Raw genomic sequence first — 22,038 nt, 5'->3', positions numbered from 1 at the left:
ACGGAACTAGTCATTCATGACTACGGAAATCCGTTGGCTGTGGGCAATTAGTACAAACTCTGCATAGTCAAAAAAAATCCTTTGAATCATCTTGTACATGTCCAAGTACTGTGTTCATCTTATCTCATCAAATGTCAGTCTCAGTGACAAAACTCCGGTGAACCACATGAGTGTTAATTCCGGTTAAAAGTTTATTCTTATGGATGGACTAACCTGTTATTCACTTTTGATATAAGCCCTTTCTGTGATGTCGCTCAGACGTCCGACTGTGGCACACTTGTTATTTACTTTTGATATAAGCCCTTTCTGTGATGTCGCTCAGACGTCCGACTGTGGCACGCTTGTTATTTACTTTTGATATAAGCCCTTTCTGTGATGTCGCTCAGACGTCCGACTATGGCACACTTGTTATTTACTATTGATATAAGCCCTTTCTGTGATGTCGCTCAGACGTCCGACTGTGGCACGCTTGCTATTTATTTTCAATAAAATCCCTTTCTGTGATGTCGCTTAGACGTCCGACTGTGGCACGCTGGTTATTTATTTTTCAATAAAAGCCCTTTCTGCGATGTCGCCCAGACGTCCGACTGTGGCACACTTGTCTTTTACTTTTCAATATAAGCCCTTTATGTGGTGTCGCTTAGACGCCCGACTGCGGCATGATTTTCATTTGTTTACCTTTCGAGGCATCGCTCCAGACACCCGATCGGTTTTCAGATATTTGTTTTACTTATCATGTCGTGCAAATTTTTATTATTGGAATGAGCATTATTAATTTGTTCACGACGCATTCATGCATGCATTTGTTATATCTTTTGTGCGAACTGTCTTGCGAGCACTTTCAAAGTACTCACCTGGCTTGTTGATTTGGCCAGATGTTGATGAAAGCGATCCCATGGATGAAGAGTTCGATAGCGAGTCCGACGCCTAGAGGAGTCCCAGACAGTCCCGTGCGATCCTGTATTTGGTCACTGTATTATATCCGCTTCTGCTACCCCAGAAATAAATTCATCGAGCCTCACCTCGATGCTCGATGAGCTGCCAGTTTAGGAGTCAAGTTATCCACCACCACTTTTATCTCGAGCTAGTAGCATGTCACCACACCCCTGTGTCATAACCGCCCTTATGTATAATATTGGCGTGTTTGTAACAAATTGTTGAGCAGCCTCGGCTCAACTCTGTAATATATTTAATGCTACTGGTCCTCTGTATTTCAAGTATTTGTCTACCAGTAAGGATAACTCTTACTATACTGAAATCAAGAGATCGATTTCTCGATAAGTATTTTATTGAAAAACCGGTCGTGACAAACTTGGTACCAGAGCCAGGCTGACTGTAGGAAGCCACTAGGTGCGATTGCTAATCGGTTATTAGCATAGTAGAGTTTATTCTTATTTTTACAAATGTAGTCATTTTCTGACAGTCAGCATAAATTTATGATCTGACCATTCAGAATTTTCGCCTACTCTTGTAGATGGCTGGCAACGATTGTGAGTCACAGGTGTTCGCCAACGTGCCTGAGGGGTTCGTCAAGCTCCTCTCCTTCATCGTCCAGGTCGCGATGGGGCCATCAGTGCGCCCCGTCTTCACACTCTACCCACACAAGATCAACGACAATCTGACCATGCACCAGGCCACGGTGCAATTCAAGGGAGGGCGTGTTGAGTTACGCCGCTTCTGGTTCTTGGGGAGAGCCATGCCTACAGAGAGGCATGCTATGCAGATGGCTGCCCGTGAGGCGATAGCTCATCTCCGGGATGTTCTTCCTGCAATGAAGACTTGTCGCTACCGCTATCTTCCATGCCACGTGCCATACACTTGTCACTACTCATTCGCTTGCCCCAGAGGAGAGCGTGACAAGGCCTTTGAGATGCTTGTCGAGTACCTCCGAGCTCTGGAGGCAGCCTTCGATAGCATGGTGGACGACCTTGTTGCTGCCCGCATGGACTCGGTACATGGCTGTGCCGCCAACAGGAGGGAAGTCCTGCACACCGCTCCACCGCTGACTTTCATCTCGTCATCGGCATCCCATTCACCTACCATTCTCGCCACTGCTCGTCAACTACCTACCACCGAGGAGTTCAACCAAGTCATTGCGCCCACTCCTATTCGCATTACTCCACCTTTTGCACCCACTCCTGTTCGTGTTACTCCGCCTATGGCACCCGCTCCACCAGCTCAACGCGGCGCTTCACGTCTGGAGCCTATTAGCGAGGAGGAAGTTGAGTCCCCCGCCTCTCTGCGCCTCACCCTCGGCAGGCCAAGGGAGATCCTCACCATCTCCGACTGAGTACGCTTAGCCGCCATGCTATGTACCGACTTGTGCTATATGTTTATATGTACATAGGTTATGAGAAGTAGCTTGTTTGCGCATCATGTAGGGTATGGAGAAGTGCACTAGACTAAATAACATGTCAGGAATATGTACGCATATCCTGAGTGATGTATTGTATAATTACTGCTTGCGTGTAAGATATGTAATAGTCCTTCTCCGTGCGCAATCGTTGATTTTTTCTTGAAAAATTCTGGAGTTTTTAAAATTTCCGTATTTAAGAAATTTTGGCTTTTGCGACTCTTTTTCTTGTCTTACGAGTTTCACAAAATATATCCCCAGAGTGAGAGATGTCTCGTCCTTGGACGCGCTCCATGCCAAATCAGCCCGAGGAAAATTATGGCACACCACCAAACAACAATTTCACACAGGGACAGTCTAGTCAACAGGACAGTGAAACAGCATTCACCCAAGTATGCCGCCATTATGAACAGAGTCAGCAACAACATCAGGAAATGATGAACCAAGTCATCAATATGGGAAATCACCGTGGACAGTATCAACAGCAATCCAAGTTTTCTGAGCTACAGAAGACGCGTCCTCCAACATTTTCTCATACTGACAAACCTCTTGAGGCCAACGACTGGCTTCGAGACATGGAGAGAAAATTAGTTATTGCACAGTGATCAGACCGTGAGAAAGTACTATATGCACCGCATTATCTCACGGGAGCAGCTGCATCGTGGTGGGAAAATTTCCTACACATGCACCCCAACGAAAATGAAATAACCTGGGAGGATTTCAAAGAAGGTTTTCGTGGGGCACACATTCCTAAAAGTGTTATGAAAATTAAGAAGAGAGAATTTGATGACCTCAAACAGAGGACCATGACAATGTCAGAATACAATAGCCAGTTTACTCTGCTGTCTCGCTACGCCAACAAAGAGCGTATGACTGAAAGCAAGAAGATGGAAAAATTCTTGGAAGGCCTAGCACCCGCGCTTAAATGCCAGCTGGTCGTGCACACCTTCCCAGATTTTAAAACACTGGTGGATAAGGCTATTACCTTGGAAAATGAGCAATGCAGCTTGGAAGATTTCTGCAAACGCAAAAGGGACCAGTCTACTTTTGCTCGCAACCACCGAAGCAAGACAGAATTTCAGAAAGGTGGGACACATAAACCCACGACGAATAATTCACGCCCAATCAAGAATTTTCATGCAAGGGACAAGGAGTTCAGATATCGCCCAGGCGTTACTTGCTACGCTTGTGGAGAAGAAGGGCACTATGCCAAGCAGTGCCCCAAGCCAAGGAACTCGACCCCAAAGCCAAACAATAGTGGCAACAATTCAGCGCCCAAGCGAAACAATTTCAACCCCAATAACAACCACAGGAAGGGTCATCTGAACCACGTGACCAAAGAGGAAGCACAGAACGTCCCAGATATCGTACTCGATACGTTCCCTGTCAACACAATACCTGCCATGGTTTTGTTTGATTTTGGAGCTTCTCACTCATTCATTTCGAAGAGTTTTGCCTTGCAAAATAATTTTTCGATGCTTCCCTTGGAAAAGTCCATGATCATCAAGTCCCCTGGGATCAAGCAAATGACCCAGAGTTACTATCAAGGTGTGGTTATTGAATTCGAAGGATTGAAGTTTTACGCCAACCTTATTGTATTGGAAAGTAAAGGTCTGGATGTCATCCTAGGGATGGATTGGTTAACCACCAACAAAGGTTTTATTGACTGCTTCAACCGGACCGTAACTCTCACACACCATCACGGGAAGACAATATAAGTTTCAGCCAAAGAGAGACAAATATCTCGGCAACCGAGATTGAACAAGGTGGACATTTCTGAGTTGAACAAGGTTCCAGTAGTGTGTGAATTTCCAGACGTATTTCCAGAAGAACTACCAGGCATGCCACCAGACCGAGAGATAGAATTCAGCATTGAGCTAGCACCCGGAACCGCTCCCATTTACAAGAAACCATACAGAATGGCACCATCCGAGTTGGTAGAATTGAAGAAGCAAATAAAGGAATTGTTGGAGAAAGGATACATACGAGCCAGTTCCTCACCTTGGGGATCTCCAATCTTATTTGCCAAGAAAAAGGATGGGACACTGAGATTGTGTATAGACTATCGAGCTCTTAACATGGTCACAATCAAGAACAAATACCCAATGCCACGGATAAATGATTTATTTGATCAGCTCGCTCATGCCAAAGTCTTCTCAAAAATTGACTTGAGGTCGGGATACCACCAATTAAAAGTGCGAACAGAAGATATCCCCAAGACAGCCTTCACCTCCAGATATGGACTGTATGAGTTCACAGTAATGCCATTTGGACTAACAAACGCCCCCGCATATTTTGTTCACCTCATGAACAAAGTATTTATGAAGTATATGGACAAGTTTGTTGTGGTATTCATCGATGATATTTTGATATACTCCAAGACACCAAAAGAGCACGTTGAACATCTCAGAATTGTACTAGGAGAACTCAGGAAACATCAGCTGTACGCCAAGTTCAGCAAATGTGAATTTTGGCTAAGACAGGTGGGTTTTCTGGGCCATGTACTAACCCAAGAAGGTATTGCCGTAGACCCGGAAAAGGTCAAGGCCGTACTTGGCTGGAAACCACCAGCTAGCGTAACGGACGTACGGAGTTTCTTGGGAATGGCAGGATATTACCGGAGATTTATTGAAGGATTCTCCACCATAGCAAAACCAATGACGCAGTTACTCAAGAAAGACAAGAAGTTTGAATGGACGGAAGCATGTGAGAAAATCTTCCAAGAGCTAAAAAGGAAATTAACAACGGCACCAGTGTTAATTGTACCAGACATACACAAGAATTTTGAGGTATATTGTGACACATCCCGGAAGGTCCTCGGATGCGTATTGATGCAAGAAGGAAAGGTAGTTGCGTATGTCTCCAGACAACTTCGCAAGCATGAGGATAATTATCCTACTCATGACTTGGACTTGGCAGCAGTCATCCATGCACTCAAAGAATGGAGGCACTTTTTACTTGGAAATAATTGTGAAATATACACAGACCATAAGAGCCTCAAGTATATTTTCACACAGCCGGAACTCAATCTACGGCAACGACGCTGGTTGGAATTAGTGAAGGATTATGATGTTGGAATCCACTATCATCCAGGAAAAGCAAATGTAGTAGCAGATGCCCTTAGTCAGAACCCCAGCTCGGACAATGAAAGTATACCAAATTTGAGACCAGAATTTCAACAGGAATTTGCCAAACTCAATTTAATAATGGTCACTAAAGGCAGTGTGTGGAATTTGGAAATACAGCCTACCCTGATGGAAAAGATTAAGGAGGCTCGGCATGGACACCCCAGCATAGATGGCATAAAAAGGAAAGTAAGTTTGGGCAGGGCCTTAGAATTCAACATAGACGAGCAAGGAATATTGTGGTATGGAGAAAGACTTTGCGTACCAAATATCAAGGACCTCAAACAGAACATTCTAGCTGAAAGCCACACCGCTCCGTATTCAATCCATCCTGGAGGAACAAAAATGTACAAGGACCTTCAGGGAAATTTTTGGTGGCACGGTATGAAAAGGGACATAGCCACGTTCATTGCATGTTGTGACTCTTGTCAACGCATCAAGGCCGAGCACCAGAAACCAGCCGGGCTATTACAGCCAAACAAGATACCCGAGTGGAAGTGGGACGAGATAGGAATGGATTTCATTGTTGGACTACCTCGATCACGACACGGAAATGATGCCATATGGGTCATAACCGACAGATTAACTAAGGTGGCACATTTCATCCTGGTGAAGACAACTCACACCACTCAGAGGCTGGCCAGACTTTATCTTGCCCGTATCGTCTGCCTGCATGGAGTCCCAAAGACTATAATATCCGACAGAGGCACACAATTCGTCTCTAGGTTTTGCGATCACCTACAACAGGCGATGGGAACTCAACTAGCATTCAGTACCGCATACCACCCCCAGACTGATGGACAGACTGAACGCGTAAACCAAATTCTAGAAGACATGCTGAGAGCATGTGTCCTCACCTATGGAACCAGTTGGGAAGAAAGCTTGCCGTATGCAGAGTTCGCATACAACAACAGTTATCAAGCCAGCCTGCAAATGGCACCATTTGAGGCTCTGTATGGGCGGAGATGCCGTACACCGCTAAATTGGTCAGAGACCGGAGAAAGCCATATCTTCGGCCCAGATATGCTCAAGGAGGCTGAGGAAAAAGTTAAGATGATTAGGGATCGACTCAAGACAGCTCAGAGCCGACAAAAGAGTTATTACGATCGAAAGCATCGGGAAATCAGTTTTGAACCCGGAGAGTTTGTGTACCTAAGAGTTTCTCCTATGAGGGGTCTGCAACGATTCAAGGTTAAGGGAAAGCTAGCACCAAGATTCATCGGACCATTCTATATAGTGGCCCGAAGGGGCACGGTAGCCTACCAGCTAGACTTACCCGAAGATTTATCCGAAGTCCACGACGTGTTCCACATCTCGCAGTTGAGGAAGTACGTGAGCAACCCAGAGAAGCAAGTATCACATGAAAACATTGACGTGCAACCAGACCTCACCTACCGGGAGCGTCCAATAAAAATATTAGAGGAGTCTGAAAGGAGGACCCGACAGAAAACCATCAAGTTTTTCAGAGTTTAGTGGAGCAATCACATAGAGAATGAAGCAACTTGGGAAAGAGAGGATTTTCTTCGGACAGAGCACCCACACCTGTTTAAGGATCAGCTGAAATCTCGGGGACGAGATTTTTCCTAAGGGGGTAGGTGCTGTGACACTCCAAAAAAATTTGTCTTTGTTTTCAGCAAAAACCTTGCTTAGTTTGAAGATGATCATTTAAACCCTTCCTAAAAACCTCTCTTCTGAGTTTCCCTTCTCAAAAGCATTTCTTGGATTTTTTTTTCAAAAAGAACCTTAAATGGTTTTGGAGCTATTCTTTGGTTTTGATCCATCCTTGGTTTTACCATGCCTCTTGTGGTAAATTTCTCCCAAAACCCCTCCTTCCACTTTAGGGCAATCCAAACATTCTGTCCCAATAAGATAAATCCACTTTTGGATTTTTATCCTTTTGTTTTTCTCCCCAAAACAATTCTGCCAATTATTCTAAGCCTAGATGCTCTACAAAGGAAGTGCCTAATTACCTTTGAGTTTTGATCTCAAACCAACTCCTCTGGATAGTCCTTGGCACCCACAACCTAGAACCATCAAGATCCACTCTTCCTCTTTTCAAAATTTCCAAGTTTCATCCTCTACAAGTTTGGACCAGATTTGTCAAATTTGGTGAAATTCATATCTCCTCTTCCCCAAAAATTCTACCAAAATTCAGACAGCCCTCAGATGCAATGAGAGACCACCACACCAAAGATCAGCCCCAGGAAAATTTCCCTCATGCCAAAACCATTTCGTCGAACACTTGGCCGGCACTGTTCAGGTGCATTTTCAGTAAGTTCAGTAAATTCAGATTTTTGCAGTGTCGTTTTTTTCGTCAGGGAATGGTCACTAATCACTCGTGCACCTTGGCGCTTTGCACACAGCCTCTTCCCCCTGGCCAGAGCACCGCACGGCCGCTTGGACAGACGCAGGCGTCGGTGGCGGCGAGCATCTTCAACGCCGGCAGCCTCTGCGGTGGCAGGGCCACCCGTGGCGGCCAAACGGAGCCAGCACCGACCCGTTACGCCGTTCTACGCCGCCCTTTGCTCCCTAGCCCTCCGCGTGGCTCATGCATGCCAGCGCACCCCCGCAGCACCGTCGCCGTGGCCCGGCAAGCACAGGGCACGCCCTCTGCCGCCGACGGGCCCGCGCCGCCCCGTTCCGTCGAATCCACCCAGGACTCCTAATCCAAGCTTGTCTAGCGTCAAAATGGAACCAGTGGAACTCCACGTTGACGCACAACTCCCTAAACCTCCCCGACCAAGCTCTGCGCCACCGTAACCATCGCCGGAGAACTCCGTTCACGGCCACCACCTCGGATCGCCTATAAAAAGGAGCCCCGAGCTCGCTCCCGTGCACGCACCACCACTGCACCTCACAATCACTCCGCCAAGCCACTAGGAGGACCTCGAGGAGGTCTCCTCCCCCAACTTCGGCCGCCCCGATCCGCCTCGGCCATCAGCTCGATTCACTCCGGTGAGGCTATCCCCGTCGCCCAAACCACTTCAGTAGCCACCTCGGGCACCCAGTGAGCTAACCCAAGCTTCGATTTGACCTTCACAGCCCTCCCCGACAAGAGCCAACTCCACCCGAGCCGCCGTCCGCCGGAGCAAGGGACGCCATCGACGTAGTGCTCGCCGGCGACCACCACCACCAACCACCGACGCGGAAGGACACACTGATCACTCTGGTACCGCCTGATCCCCCTGCCTCGTCGTGGATCACCGCCGGCGACCACCGCAGCTCTCGGGCGCCGGCAGACTCTGTTCTTCCCCGTTTAAAAATTCAAACCTGACGGGTGGGACCCCCCTCGTCAGAGTTTTCTCTTTTTCCGAATCGTTTTCTGTTTTATTCAGTTGACCCCCTGGAAACTTTCGGTTTCATTACAGATGGGTCCCTCGTTTTAAAACCTTTATAACTTTCAAACAGAAAATGATTTTTGGTTGATTCTTTTTCTGTCATCTTATTTTTCTGTCTAGTTTTTTGTCATATTTACTTGAAAAATATTTGGAACACTTTTCTGTGCACACGCGGTATTTACGATAAGTACGTATTTTTCTTATACCATAGATACCGGAGGAGGTGACGGAGCCGCGAATTTCGCCAAGTTAGACTTCGACTACTCCGAACCAGGCAAGCTTGTTTGAACTCTTGATATGATGAGTGGTTGTTGCATGTTTGCATTTAGTAGTATCATGGCATGTTTATGAACATTTCGTTGAATGTTATATTTCATGCCAAAATGAGGCAAGTGAGTTTCGGAAATCCATATGTTGTTGGATATAAATTTGCATGGCCATGTGATGGCATGAGAATGGGTAAGATGGCAGTGTTGTGGCATGCCAGTCTTATGCCAGTCTATTTGACTCCAGTATCAACGTGAATCAAGTCACATTCCCATTCATTTCTATTCCCGTACTACCACATGTTTTCCGCAAGGAATATGGCTTAGTAAGTTGCAAACCGTTTTCCTGGTACACACCAAATAGAGAGGCCGGGATGAGGGTTCCATGGCCCTGGATTAAAGCCCGTCATCCGGTCAGGGGGCATGGGTGTTTTCGGTTGGGACCGAGAGGGGGCACCCCTTAGAGCGCGCGTATAGAAATTTGATCCCATGCTATTCGAGGTTGTGACCTCCCCGTCTCAAAGTTTTTCTTGGACGTTGTCAAGGGTGATCCCTGGCATCGTGAGGTGGAATGGGTGTGTACTGGTTAAATGTGTTTCTACCGAAATACCGTAAACAGAACTAGTCATTCGTGACTACGGAAATCCGTTGGCTGTGGGCAATTAATACAAACTCTGCAGAGTCAAAAAAAAATCCTTTGAATCATCTTGTACATGTCCAAGTACTGTTCATCTTATCTCATCAAATGTCAGTCTTAGTGACAAAACTCCGGTGAACCACATGAGTGTTAAGTCCGGTTAAAAGTTTGTTCTTATGGATGGACTAACCTGTTATTCACTATTGATATAAGCCCTTTCTGTGATGTCGCTCAGACGTCCGACTGTGGCACACTTGTTATTTACTTTTGATATAAGCCCTTTCTGTGATGTCGCTCAGACGTCCGACTGTGGCACACTTGTTATTTACTTTTGATATAAGCCCTTTCTGTGATGTCGCTCAGACGTCCGACGGTGGCACACTTGTTATTTACTATTGATATAAGCCCTTTCTGTGATGTCGCTCAGACGTTCGACTGTGGCACGCTTGCTATTTATTTTCAATAAAAGCCCTTTCTGTGATGTCGCTTAGACGTCCGACTGTGGCACGTTGGTTATTTATTTTTCAATAAAAGCCCTTTCTGCGATGTCGCCCAGACGTCCGACTGTGGCACGCTTGTCTTTTACTTTTCAATATAAGCCCTTTATGTTGTGTCGCTTAGATGCCCGACTGCGGCATGATTTTCATTTCTTTACCTTTCGAGGCGTCGCTCCAGACACCCGATCGGTTTTCAGATATTTGTTTTACTTATCATGTCGTGCAAATTTTTATTATTGGAATGAGCATTATTAATTTGTTCACGACGCATTCATGCATGCATTTGTTATATCTTTTGTCCGAACTGTCTTGCGAGTACTTTCAAAGTACTCACCTGGCTTGTTGATTTGGCCAGATGTTGATGAAGGCGATCTCATGGATGAAGAGTTCGATAGCGAGTCCGACGCCTAGAGGAGTCCCAGTCAGTCCCGTGCGATCCTGTATTTGGTCACTGTATTATATCCGCTTCCGCTACCCCAGAAATAAATTCATCGAGCCTCACCTTGACGCTCGATGAGCTGCCAGTTTAGGAGTCAAGTTATCCACCACCACTTTTATCTCGAGCTAGTAGCATGTCACCACACCCCTGTGTCATAACCGCCCTTATGTACAATATTGGCGTGTTTGTAATAAATTGTTGAGCAGCCTCAGCTCAACCCTGTAATATATTTAATGCTACTGGTCCTCTGTATTTCAAGTATTTGTCTACCAGTAAGGATAACTCTTCCTATACTGGAATCAAGAGATCGATTTCTCAATAAGTATTTTATTGAAAAACCGGTCGTGACACGATCTCACCCGGAACCATTCCGGTGTCCAAATTTAGTCGTCCAATACATCGATCTTTACGTCTCGACCATTTCGAGACTCCTCGTCATGTCCGTGATCACATCCGGGACTCCGAACTACCTTCGGTACATCAAAACACATAAACTCATAATATAATCGTCATCGAACTTTAAGCGTGTGTACCCTACGGGTTCGAGAACTATGTAGACATGACCGAGACATGTCTCTGGTCAATAACCAATAGCGGAACCTGGATGCTCATATTGGCTCCCACATATTCTACGAAGATCTTTATCGGTCAAACCGCATAACAACATATGTTGTTCCCTTTGTCATCGGTATGTTACTTGCCCAAGATTCGATCGTCGCTATCTCAATACCTAGTTCAATCTCGTTGCCGGCAAGTCTCTTTACTTGTTACGTAATGCATCATCCTATAACTAACTCATTAGCTACATTGCTTGCAAGGCTTATAATGATGTGCATTACCGAGAGGGCCCTGAGATATCTCTCCGACAATCGGAATGACAAATCCTAATCTCGAAATAGGTCAACTCAACAAGTACCTTCGAAGACACCTGTAGAGCACCTTTATAATCATCCAGTTACGCTGTGATGTTTGGTAGCACACAAAGTGTTCCTCCGTAAGCGGGAGTTACATAATCTCATAGTCATAGGAACATGTATAAGTCATGAAGAAAGCAATAGCAACATACTAAACGATCAAGTGCTAAGCTAACGAAATGGGTCAAGTCAATCACATCATTCTCCTAATGATGTGATCCCGTTAATCAAATAACAACTCATGTCTATGGTTAGGAAACTTAACCATCTTTGATTCAATGAGCTAGTCAAGTAGAGGCATACTAGTGATACTCTGTTTGTCTATGTATTCACAAATGTACTATGTTTCCAGTTAATACAATTCTAGCATGAATAATAAACATTTATCATGATATGAGGAAATAAATAATAACTTTATTATTGCCTCTAGGGCATATTTCCTTCAATTATTCAAACATAAAGCAAAATAAAATAAAATAAAATGACGCTCCAAGCAAAACACATATCATGTGGTGAATAAAAATATAGCTCCAAGTAAGGTTACCGATGAACGAAGACGAAAGAGGGGATGCCATCCGGGGCATCCCCAAGATTAGGCTCTTTGTTGTCCTTGAATATTACCTTGGATCCCTTGGGCATCCCCAAGCTTAGGCTCTTTCCACTCCTTATTCTATAGTCCATCGAAACTTCACCCAAAACTTGAAAACTTCACAACACAAAACTCAACAGAAAATCTCATAAGCTTCGTTAGTATAAGAAAATAAATCACCACTTTTGGTACTATTGTGAACTCATTATTTATTTATATTGGTGTAATATCCATTGTATTCCAACTTTTCCATTGTTCATACCCTCCGATACTACTCATAGATTCATCAAAATAAGCAAACAACACATAGAAAACCAAATCAAACAGAACAATCTGAAGTAATCTGGAAACTTTCCCTACTTCTCTAAATCCAAAAATTCTGAACAAATTCATTCCACCTGATAAATTTGAGCACCAATCCATATAAAAAAGAATCCGGTCAAAAGCACGTTTCAATAAGATTCTGGAAATTATTTACTGAGCGCAAAAGTTTCTGATTTTCAGCAGGATCAACACAACTATCACCACAAGCTAACCTAAAGGCTTTACTTGGCACTTTATTGAAAAAAAAGCTATAAAACATGATTACTACAGTATCTTAATCATGTGAACACACAAAAACAGTAGGGGTAAATATTGGGTTGTCTCCCAATAAGCGCTTTTCTTTAATGCCTTTTTAGCTAGGCATGATGATTTTAATGATGCTCGTATAAAAGATAAGAATTGAAACATAAAGAGAACATCATGAAGCATATGACTAGCACATTTAAGTCTAACCCACTTCCTATGCATAGGGATTTATGAGCAAACAATTTATGGGAATAAGAATCAACTAGCTTAGGAAGGTAAAATAAGCAAAACTTCAAGATTTTCAACACACAGAGAGGAAACTTGATATTATTGCAATTCCTACAAACATATATTCCTCCCTCATAATAATTTTCAGTAGCATCATGAATGAATTCAACAATATAACTACCACATAAAGCATTATTTTCATGATGCACAAGCACAGAAATTTTACTACTCTCCACATAAGCAAAATTATTCTCATGAATAGTAGTGGGAGCAAACTCAACAAAATAACGATCATGTGAGGCATAGTCCAATTGAAAATTAAAATCAAGATGACAAGTTTCATGGTTATCATTATTTTTTATAGCATACATGTCATCACAATAATCATCATAGATAGCAACTTTATTCTCATAATCAATTGGAACCTCTTCCAAAATAGTGGATTCATAACTAAATAAAGTCATGACCTCTCCAAATCCACTTTCATAATTATCACAATAAGATTCAACACCCTCCAAAATAGTGGGATCATTACTTCCTAAAGTTGACACTCTTCCAAACCCACTTTCATCAATATAATCATCATAAATAGGAGGCATGCTATCATCAAAATAAATTTTCTCATCAAAACTTGGGGGACTAAAAATATCATCTTCATAAAACATAGCATCCCCAAGCTTGTGGCTTTGCATATCATTAGCATCATGGATATTCAAGGAATTCATACAAATAACATTGCAATCATGCTCATCATTTAGTGCCAAACATTTTAATGCATTCGTCTTCTAACATTTGGGCATAATTTTCCTTTCCATCATTTTCATGAAAGACATTAAAAATATGAAGCATATGAGGCAACCTCAATTCCATTTTTTTGTAGTTTTCTTCTACAAACTAAACTAGTGGTAGAACAAGAAACTAAAAGATTCAATTGCAAGACCTAAAGATATACCTTCAAGAACTCACCTCCCCGTCAATGGCGCCAGAAAAGAGCTTGATGTCTACTACGCAACCTTCTTCTTGTAGACGTTGTTGGGCCTCCAAGTGCAAAGGTTTGTAGAACAGTAGAAAATTTCCCTCAAGTGGATGACCTAAGGTTTATCAATCTGTGGGAGGCATAGGATGAAGATGGTCTGTCTCAAACAACCCTGCAACCAAATAACAAAGAGTCTCTTTTGTCCCCCAACACACCCAATACAACGGTAAATTGTATAGGTGCACTAGTTCGGCGAAGAGATGGTGATACAAGTGCAATATGGATGGTAGATATAGGTTTTTGTAATCTGAAAATATAAAAACGGCAAGGTAGCAAGTGGTAAAATTGAGCGGAAACGATACTGCAATGCTAGGAAACAAGGCCTAGGGTTCATACTTTCACTAGTGCATGTTCTCTCAACAACGATAACATAATTAGATCATATAAAAATCCATCAACATGCAACAAAGAGTCACTCCAAAGTCACTAATAGCGGAGAACAAACAAAGAGATTATTGTAGGGTACGAAACCACCTCAATGTTATTCTTTCCGATCAATCCATTGGGCTATTCCTATAAGTGTCACAAACAACCCTAGAGTTCATAGTAAAATAACACCTTAAGACACACATCAACCAAAACCCTAATGTAACCTAGATACTCCAATGTCACCTCAAGTATTCACGGGGTTGATTAAACGATATGCATCACACAATCTCAGATTCATCAATTCAAAGCAACACAAAGAACTTCAAAGAGTGCCCCAAAGTTTCTACCGGAGAGTCAAGACGAAAATGTGTGCCAACCCCTATGCATAAGTTCACAAAGTCACCGAAACCCGCAAGTTGATCACCAAAACATACATCAAGTAGATCACGCGAATATCCCATTGTCACCACAGATAAGCACATGCAAGACATACATCAAGTGTTCTCAAATCCTTAAAGACTCAATCCAATAAGATAACTTCAAAGGGAAAAATCAATCCATTACAAGAAGGTAGAGGGGGAGAAACATCATAAGATCCAACTATAATAGCAAAGCTCGCGATACATCAAGATTGTGCCATATAAAGAACACGAGAGAGAGAGAGGGAGGAGAGAGAGAGGTCAAACACATAGCTACTGGTACATACCCTCAGCCCCGAGGGTGAACTACTCCATCCTCATCATGGAGAGCGCCGGGATGATGAAGATGGGCACCGGTGATGGATCCCCCTCTGACAGGGTGCCATAACAGGGTCCCGATTGGTTTTTGGTGGCTATAGAGGCTTGTGGCGGCGGAACTCCCGATCTAGGTTTCTTTTCGGGGGTTTCTGTGTTTATAGGAATTTTTGGCGTCGGTTTCACGTCAGAGGGGGGTCTCCGAGTCAGCCACGGGGTAGGGGGGCGCGACCAGGGGGTAGCGCGCGCCTTCCATCCTCATGGATGACTCGGGACTCTTCTGGCCCAACTCTTTTGCTTCGGGGGTTTCTTCTGGTCCATAAAAAATCATCGAGAATTTTCAGCTCGTTTGGACCCCATTTGATATTCCTTTTCTGTAAAACACAAAAGCAAGGAAAAAACAGAAACTCGCACTGGGCTCTAGGTTAATAGGTTAGTCCCAAAAATCATATAAAACAGCATATAAAACACCAAGATGGGTAATATAATAGCATGAAACAATAAAAAAATATAGATATGTTGGAGACGTATCAGTGATTTCGCAAAAAAAGGACCTGGGATGGTAAATTTGTGTGATCTGGGGAATACAAAACATGCCACATCCTTTTCCGCTACATTGTCACTCGTTTAGCCCGGAGTGCCATCCGACAGGCCACCGGGTGTTCATGGAACCTATCGGGGTTCTCAGATTATTTCCGTATTGTGCAAGGAACTTTGGGACATGATAGACACTTGGCTTGGATGAGATTTGAGGCCCTAGCATGGTCACTTTGGACCTCTCGAAACAAAGCTTTAATGGAAGGCCGAGTTTTCAAAAACCTAGTTGACATTATACATAAAAGGGGTTTTATCATTTATGCTAGTGGTTGTGTCCGAGTACTCAGGTTTGCCATCAGAAGTTACAATTGCTCAAAAATGCCATCGTTCTGTGAGATGCCTATTTAAAAATGGCATTAGATATCTAAAAAAATGTCATCGTTTCATTAGATATTTGCTCAAAAATGCTATTAGACATCTTTATCGTCAGGTTAAACTCGTTGACCATGTTATATGACGAACATACCACTATACCCACACGTCAGCTCTCTTTATCTCACAATGATAAGTGTGAACCCCACTTGTCAGGAGTAAGCAAGCAAATAATTTAGAGGCAAATAAGAACACTATTGGGATCAAGTGGGACCCACATTTTATTGTATTGAGGTAGAGGGAGAGCTGACATGTTGGTCTATAGATATTTTGATCATTATTACATGGCAAACGAGATGTGAGCTGACAATAAAGGTGTCTAGTGGCAGTTTTGAGCATGCGCCTAACGTAGCGATGACATTTTTGAGCAGTTGAAATTCCTAGTGGCAAAACTGAATAGTGAGATACAACCGGTGGCATAAATGATAAAATCCCATAAAAATGTTGCGTTCTTGCAGCTGTTGTGGAAGCTGCTGGCAAGTCTGACCATGGCTTGAGGTCTATATCAACAAAGCTACGCATGACCTGTCGACACTTACATATGTTAGAAATAATGGGTCTTTTACCCATGTACAATTTCTGAAATCTCAAAGTGGCCCATATAAAAATGGCAAGTGTTGGTGCTAAAAGTTTAGCCTCATACCGCAAGTGGAGGAAGTATTAGGCCACCTTATATAGTGGGTTCTCTACATCACACTAAGTGATGTGCGAAGAAGAGAAATAGAAGACCGCACGCGCCCGCTCGCTCGCCTTGCCTAGTCGGGCTTGGGGCGGGGCGGCCGACATGCGCATGAATGGACCGCCAAAATCCAGTCTGTTGCCTTGCATCGGTGCAACTTTCTTTTACCACTTTATTTTTTGATGTTTTGGTAGACAAATTAATCATTTCTTGTCCGATAAGTATACGACTTAGAAACCAAGTCGGTTTAACATCGTGATCGCGATCCGATACCCCCTCTGGTCCTATTAGATATACTGCTAAACCCTAAAGAGGCTGAACTTCAAGCCCTTGCCACCACTACTTTGAAAGTAGCATGGCTTCATTTCTTATTACCTGATATTGGTATGGAAGGAAAGGATCCTACACCTCTTCTTTATCATAATAATGAAGCTATACATATAGCATATGATCATTTGACTAAGCATATTGGAATGGATGCTTCATTCATGCGTTCTCATTGCCAAAAATCAACCACTGCTCTTTACTATGTGCCATATGGACTACAGGTTGCGGGCTTCTTCATCAAATACTACTGGGAAAAGACTTACAGGTGGGCTAAATTTAGTAGCGGGCATGGACAGGCACCTACCACTGCTATGTGGACAACAATGGCGGGCTAAAATGACCACCTGCCACTAGTAAGATTTTACAAATTTACTCATGGGATAAAAGCAGCAGTGGCGGGCAGCAAACTCATGCCTGCCACTGGTGTGTTATGCACTGGTGGCGAGCAGAAAACCATGCCCGCCACATGAATATTTGGCCGCCCGTGCCAAAATTTTCCAAAAGTTCCAAATGTTAGCAGTGGCGGGCATACTAGACCGCCCGCCACACATATAATAAGTCAGAAAATCCATGAGAAAAATATATTTACTAAACCCTGAATAGTCAAATTTGATAATGGTACTTCTATTGGTGTGTATTAATCATGGAAAAAGTTTGAAGTTGAAATGATATATATAAAAGGAGTTATGTGTGGAAGTGGGTGGTTGCGTTCAACACACTCGCACTTTGCCGGAGAGTATTTAGCTCGTAAAAGAAGTACATCAAGTTTTTGCTGTAACGCTCTCAAGTGACCCCATGCAAAATTTCATTCATTTCCAAGCTTGTTAGCATGTCAATGGGAACCGAAGAGCGTTGTCCTTTTTAGTGGCCAAAAACCAATTAATGCTACAGAAGTAGGAAACCAACTCAAAAAGTCACCAAATTTGAGCATTAGGCTTCCAGTGACGTGTATTAAACATGAAAAAAGTTTTAAGTTGAAATGATGTAAAAAATGGAGTTTTGTATGCAAGTGGGTGGTTTTCGTTTGAAACACTGATACTTCACCGGAGAGTGTTAAGTTCGTATACAAAGTGTGTCAAGTTTTTGTCGTCACACTCTCAAATTTCTACCACACCCTATGGGGTGGTCCTATGAAGACACCATGCTAAGTTTCATCCATTTTTGAGCTCGTTTGCATGTTATTTGGAACCGAAGAGCGTTCTGCCCTTTTTAGGGGCCACAAAATCCATTAATGCTTCAAAAAAAATTAAAATGGTCAAAATTGAGCATGATATTCCCAATGGTATGTATTAATCATGGAACGTTTGAAGTTGAAATGATGTAAAAAATGGAGTTGCGTGTGGAAGTGGGTGGTTTCCATTTGAAACACCGATACTTCACCGTGTAGTGTTTAGTTTGTACACGAAGTGCATCAAGTTTTTTTCATCACGCTCTGAACTTTTTACCACACCCTACAAAGGTCTTATGAAGACATCATGCCAAATTTCATCCATTTCCGAACTCGTTTGCATGTTATTTGGAACCGAAGAGGGTTCTATCCTTCTTAGTCGCCGGAAAATTAGTTCATGCTTCGAAAATAGGAAACCAACTCAAAAGTGGCCAAATTTGAGCATGTGGCTTCCAACGATGTGTGCAATCATAGGAAAAGTTTGAAGTTGAAATGATGTGGAAAAACCAGTTAATTATGTAGAAGAACACATTCACTGACATGCTTTAGTAAATACATGCAACTGCCAGGTCTTTAGTTGTGGTGAGAGTTGGGCTGCGCCACTTCTCAGCCTACTCGAAGAAAATTTAGATCCTGCCAGAACATCTCCAAACCAAATTCACCCCCACCCCCGCCCACAAAATCGCTTGGTCGTCATTTGTCCGCCATAGCGCCTGCCTTCCTTGGCCCTACCGTCATGGCCTCCTCCTCCGACGGCGGAGGCCTCACCCTGCCACCGCCGGCTAACTCCTCTGACACCATTCCGCTCCCTCCGCCCCCTCGCGCTTCAACGGCTTCAACCTCCAAGTAATTAAGTTTCTCCCTCAATAGCCTCCTCAACATCACTACAATTTTTTTATATAGCAAAATCTAGGGTTGGCGTTCGGTTTAATATATATCTATAATGTGTTTTCTAAATGGATTATGTATTTTTCTCAAAAGTAGTTATACATATTTTGTTAGTTAACCAAACTCATTTAAATCTTAGCATAGAAGATAAAGCCATATTCTTCTATACAATAGCTTGTGCCACTTAAATTTTCTATAGTGTGTTTATACGTGTTTGCTCCAATTCGTGTTGATTTAGATTTACAACGCAACAATGTCGAAAGTAGTTTGTCTTGCTTAGTTGTAACTAATAGAAAATTCTGGAGTATATGTTTCTATGGTTATTATCCAAATTACTTGCGTTCATTTAAGATAATACCATTGTGTCACTCTGTGACTATTGGAGCTTATATGCATTGGATATGCGCGATAAGTTGAACAATGATATGGACCATATGTTTAAAGATTCATATGTATATGAGGAAGCCTATAGAAAAAATTTCTAAGGAATCTAGCTAATGAGACTAATTTGATATTTTTGCTGTTGAAATATTAATTGATGTTTTTTATATGTAATTAACTGGTATCCTATTCTACTAGTCTCTTATCCATAGTGAGTGCTTAAAATTTGCAGGGCTGCAAAATGAGTGTCGAAATTACGGCAAAACATTGATTAATTTTTGTTTCGCCGCATTTTTGGCACTAGATATTTTCATTTTTTTAGCAGAAGTCGTGCCGAATTTTTTCTTTGATCCCTACTTTTTAATGTTTATTTTTGCCATGCTGATTGTACTATAGTGTATAAATGATGTCATGAACTGTGTGATTTCTATTTCATTTCTAAACATGAATGTAGGCAATGAACCAAGAATGTCGATGATGTGGCGACAACAGGCTAGGTGCCCGCTACAAGGTGCACCCTCATTACAATGAAATTCATCCAAATAGATTTTCAGCAGGACTTTCAGAAGAGGACGATACATTTTAATTAAACTTGTGTTATGGATGATGAATTGCTCACAATTATAAAGTTGCGCCCAAAAATGACTGCATGTTGTTTTGATTCAATTTATGCTTAGTGTATCTCTTGTTGGGGAAGTGCAGACTTCATGCATAGGGTGAACCTATCCATGGAGGTGGAGGGCACATTTGAGCTCAAAATGGCCTTGCTTCAATATGGCCTACGCTTGACCCTTATGGTCACCAACAAGGCACACCGAACGTATTTCAGTGGTTCTAATTGGATACAGATTGCAAAGAGTGAAGATGGAAGCTGGGAGGGCATGCATGTTATTTCTAGGCGAAGTAGATGATACCGACGACATTTATCTGTGGTACAATGTCCCACAGTCACCATAGCTTTTTCTTGGTGTTGATCCCAATTTTGTACGTGAATTCTACCGTACTAGCATTTCATTGAACATATATGTTGTGTGCGGTTTTTTAATGTTATGTGAAATTGTTAAACATTGAAAGTTCGTTCTTAAATTGTGTTGCACATAACTCTACGGTAATAATATTACTGTTAAAATGAAAATAGCTGCAACGGTAGCCAAAAATGCTGCCATGACATGCATTTTTCTTTTTGGCTTGACAAAATATATCAAGGTGGGCGCCAGCCAGTACCAACTATATCAGTGGCGAGTGGGCTTCGACCGCCACTGATGGATATTTAGCATCCGCCACAACTGGACATTCCTATAGTAGTGAAAGCCCAAAGTAGAGAGCAACATTGTCTTCGGCCTCACGGATCTATTTGGTTGAACCCCATCTAGCCCTAGGCATGACCAAAATATTGACATGTTCGGAAAAAAAATCGCGAATTGGAAAAGTTCATAGATTTCAGAAAAAAAATCAAGAACATGCAACAAAAGTTTACGGATACAAAAAAACAAATCATGAATTCCAAAAATGTTCATGAATTTAAAGAAATTCTTGAATTGAAAAGGTTCATAAAAGTTAATTTTTCTAAAGTTTAAATATTTTGGAAAACTTTGTAAATTTATAAAAAGTTCAAGATTGGAGAATTCTAAAATTTGAAAAAAGTTAAAAAAATGGGAATTTAAAAAATGCAAAAAAAGTATCAAAAATTGTAAAACAATAATTTGTACTATGGGAAAAAGTTCACAAATTTGCAAAAAAAAACATGCATTTGAAAAAAGGAAAAAAATAAAATGAAAAGGAAAAGGAAAACCAGGCAAAAATGTGTGAACCAAAAAACCAAAAACACATAAAAGAAAAAACCGGTTCGAAAGCTTTTGTAAGCTTCCCAAAACCGGAGCGGCTTTTGAAAAGCCGAACTATATATGTTCCCGCCCAGTTCGCCAATAGAAGGGGTGGAGGGTGTGCGCCAGTTACGAGTAATGAAGTAACTGGCGCGTGAAGCGCCAAATAGAATTTGCGAGCGGGATTTGGGTGGATCGATGTTGACCGGTTTGCTGCCTAACATTCTTGCCAATATTTACCAAAATCATAGGTTGTTAAAACTCTGTAACTTTTTTGTGAAATTGGATTGGGAAACTGATAACTAACCAATCTCTAGTCAACATTATGCTTTCTATGTATTTATCGCTTCTAGCGATTCGCAGGATAGTCGTCTCCTTTGAATTTTTTTTATGTTTTATGTTTTCGCTTTTACACTGCTTTTAGAAAATAGTTTAGGAAAAGTACTATTATTTTGGAAACTATTTTTTTACCAATCTATAGAAAATGTTGGACTTGTATTTTTTTTAAATGTTGATCACATGTTTAACAATTATTATCATTCATTCAAAAAAATATGGTGTATTTACAAATTTTGAACATGTAATGACCAGGGTATTTAAAATAATGTTCACCAAGTATTTGGAAAAAATGTTCGGCCTGTATTTGGAAAATGATGAATGGGTGTTGTAAAAATGTGCAAGGTTTCTTTAAGAAAATGTGCATAGTGT

Source organism: Triticum aestivum, chromosome 2B, assembly GCF_018294505.1.
Source record: "Triticum aestivum cultivar Chinese Spring chromosome 2B, IWGSC CS RefSeq v2.1, whole genome shotgun sequence".
Classification (NCBI taxonomy): Eukaryota; Viridiplantae; Streptophyta; class Magnoliopsida; order Poales; family Poaceae; genus Triticum; species Triticum aestivum.
The sequence above is the reverse complement of the archived record's forward strand: the minus strand, read 5'-3'. Positions refer to the sequence as shown.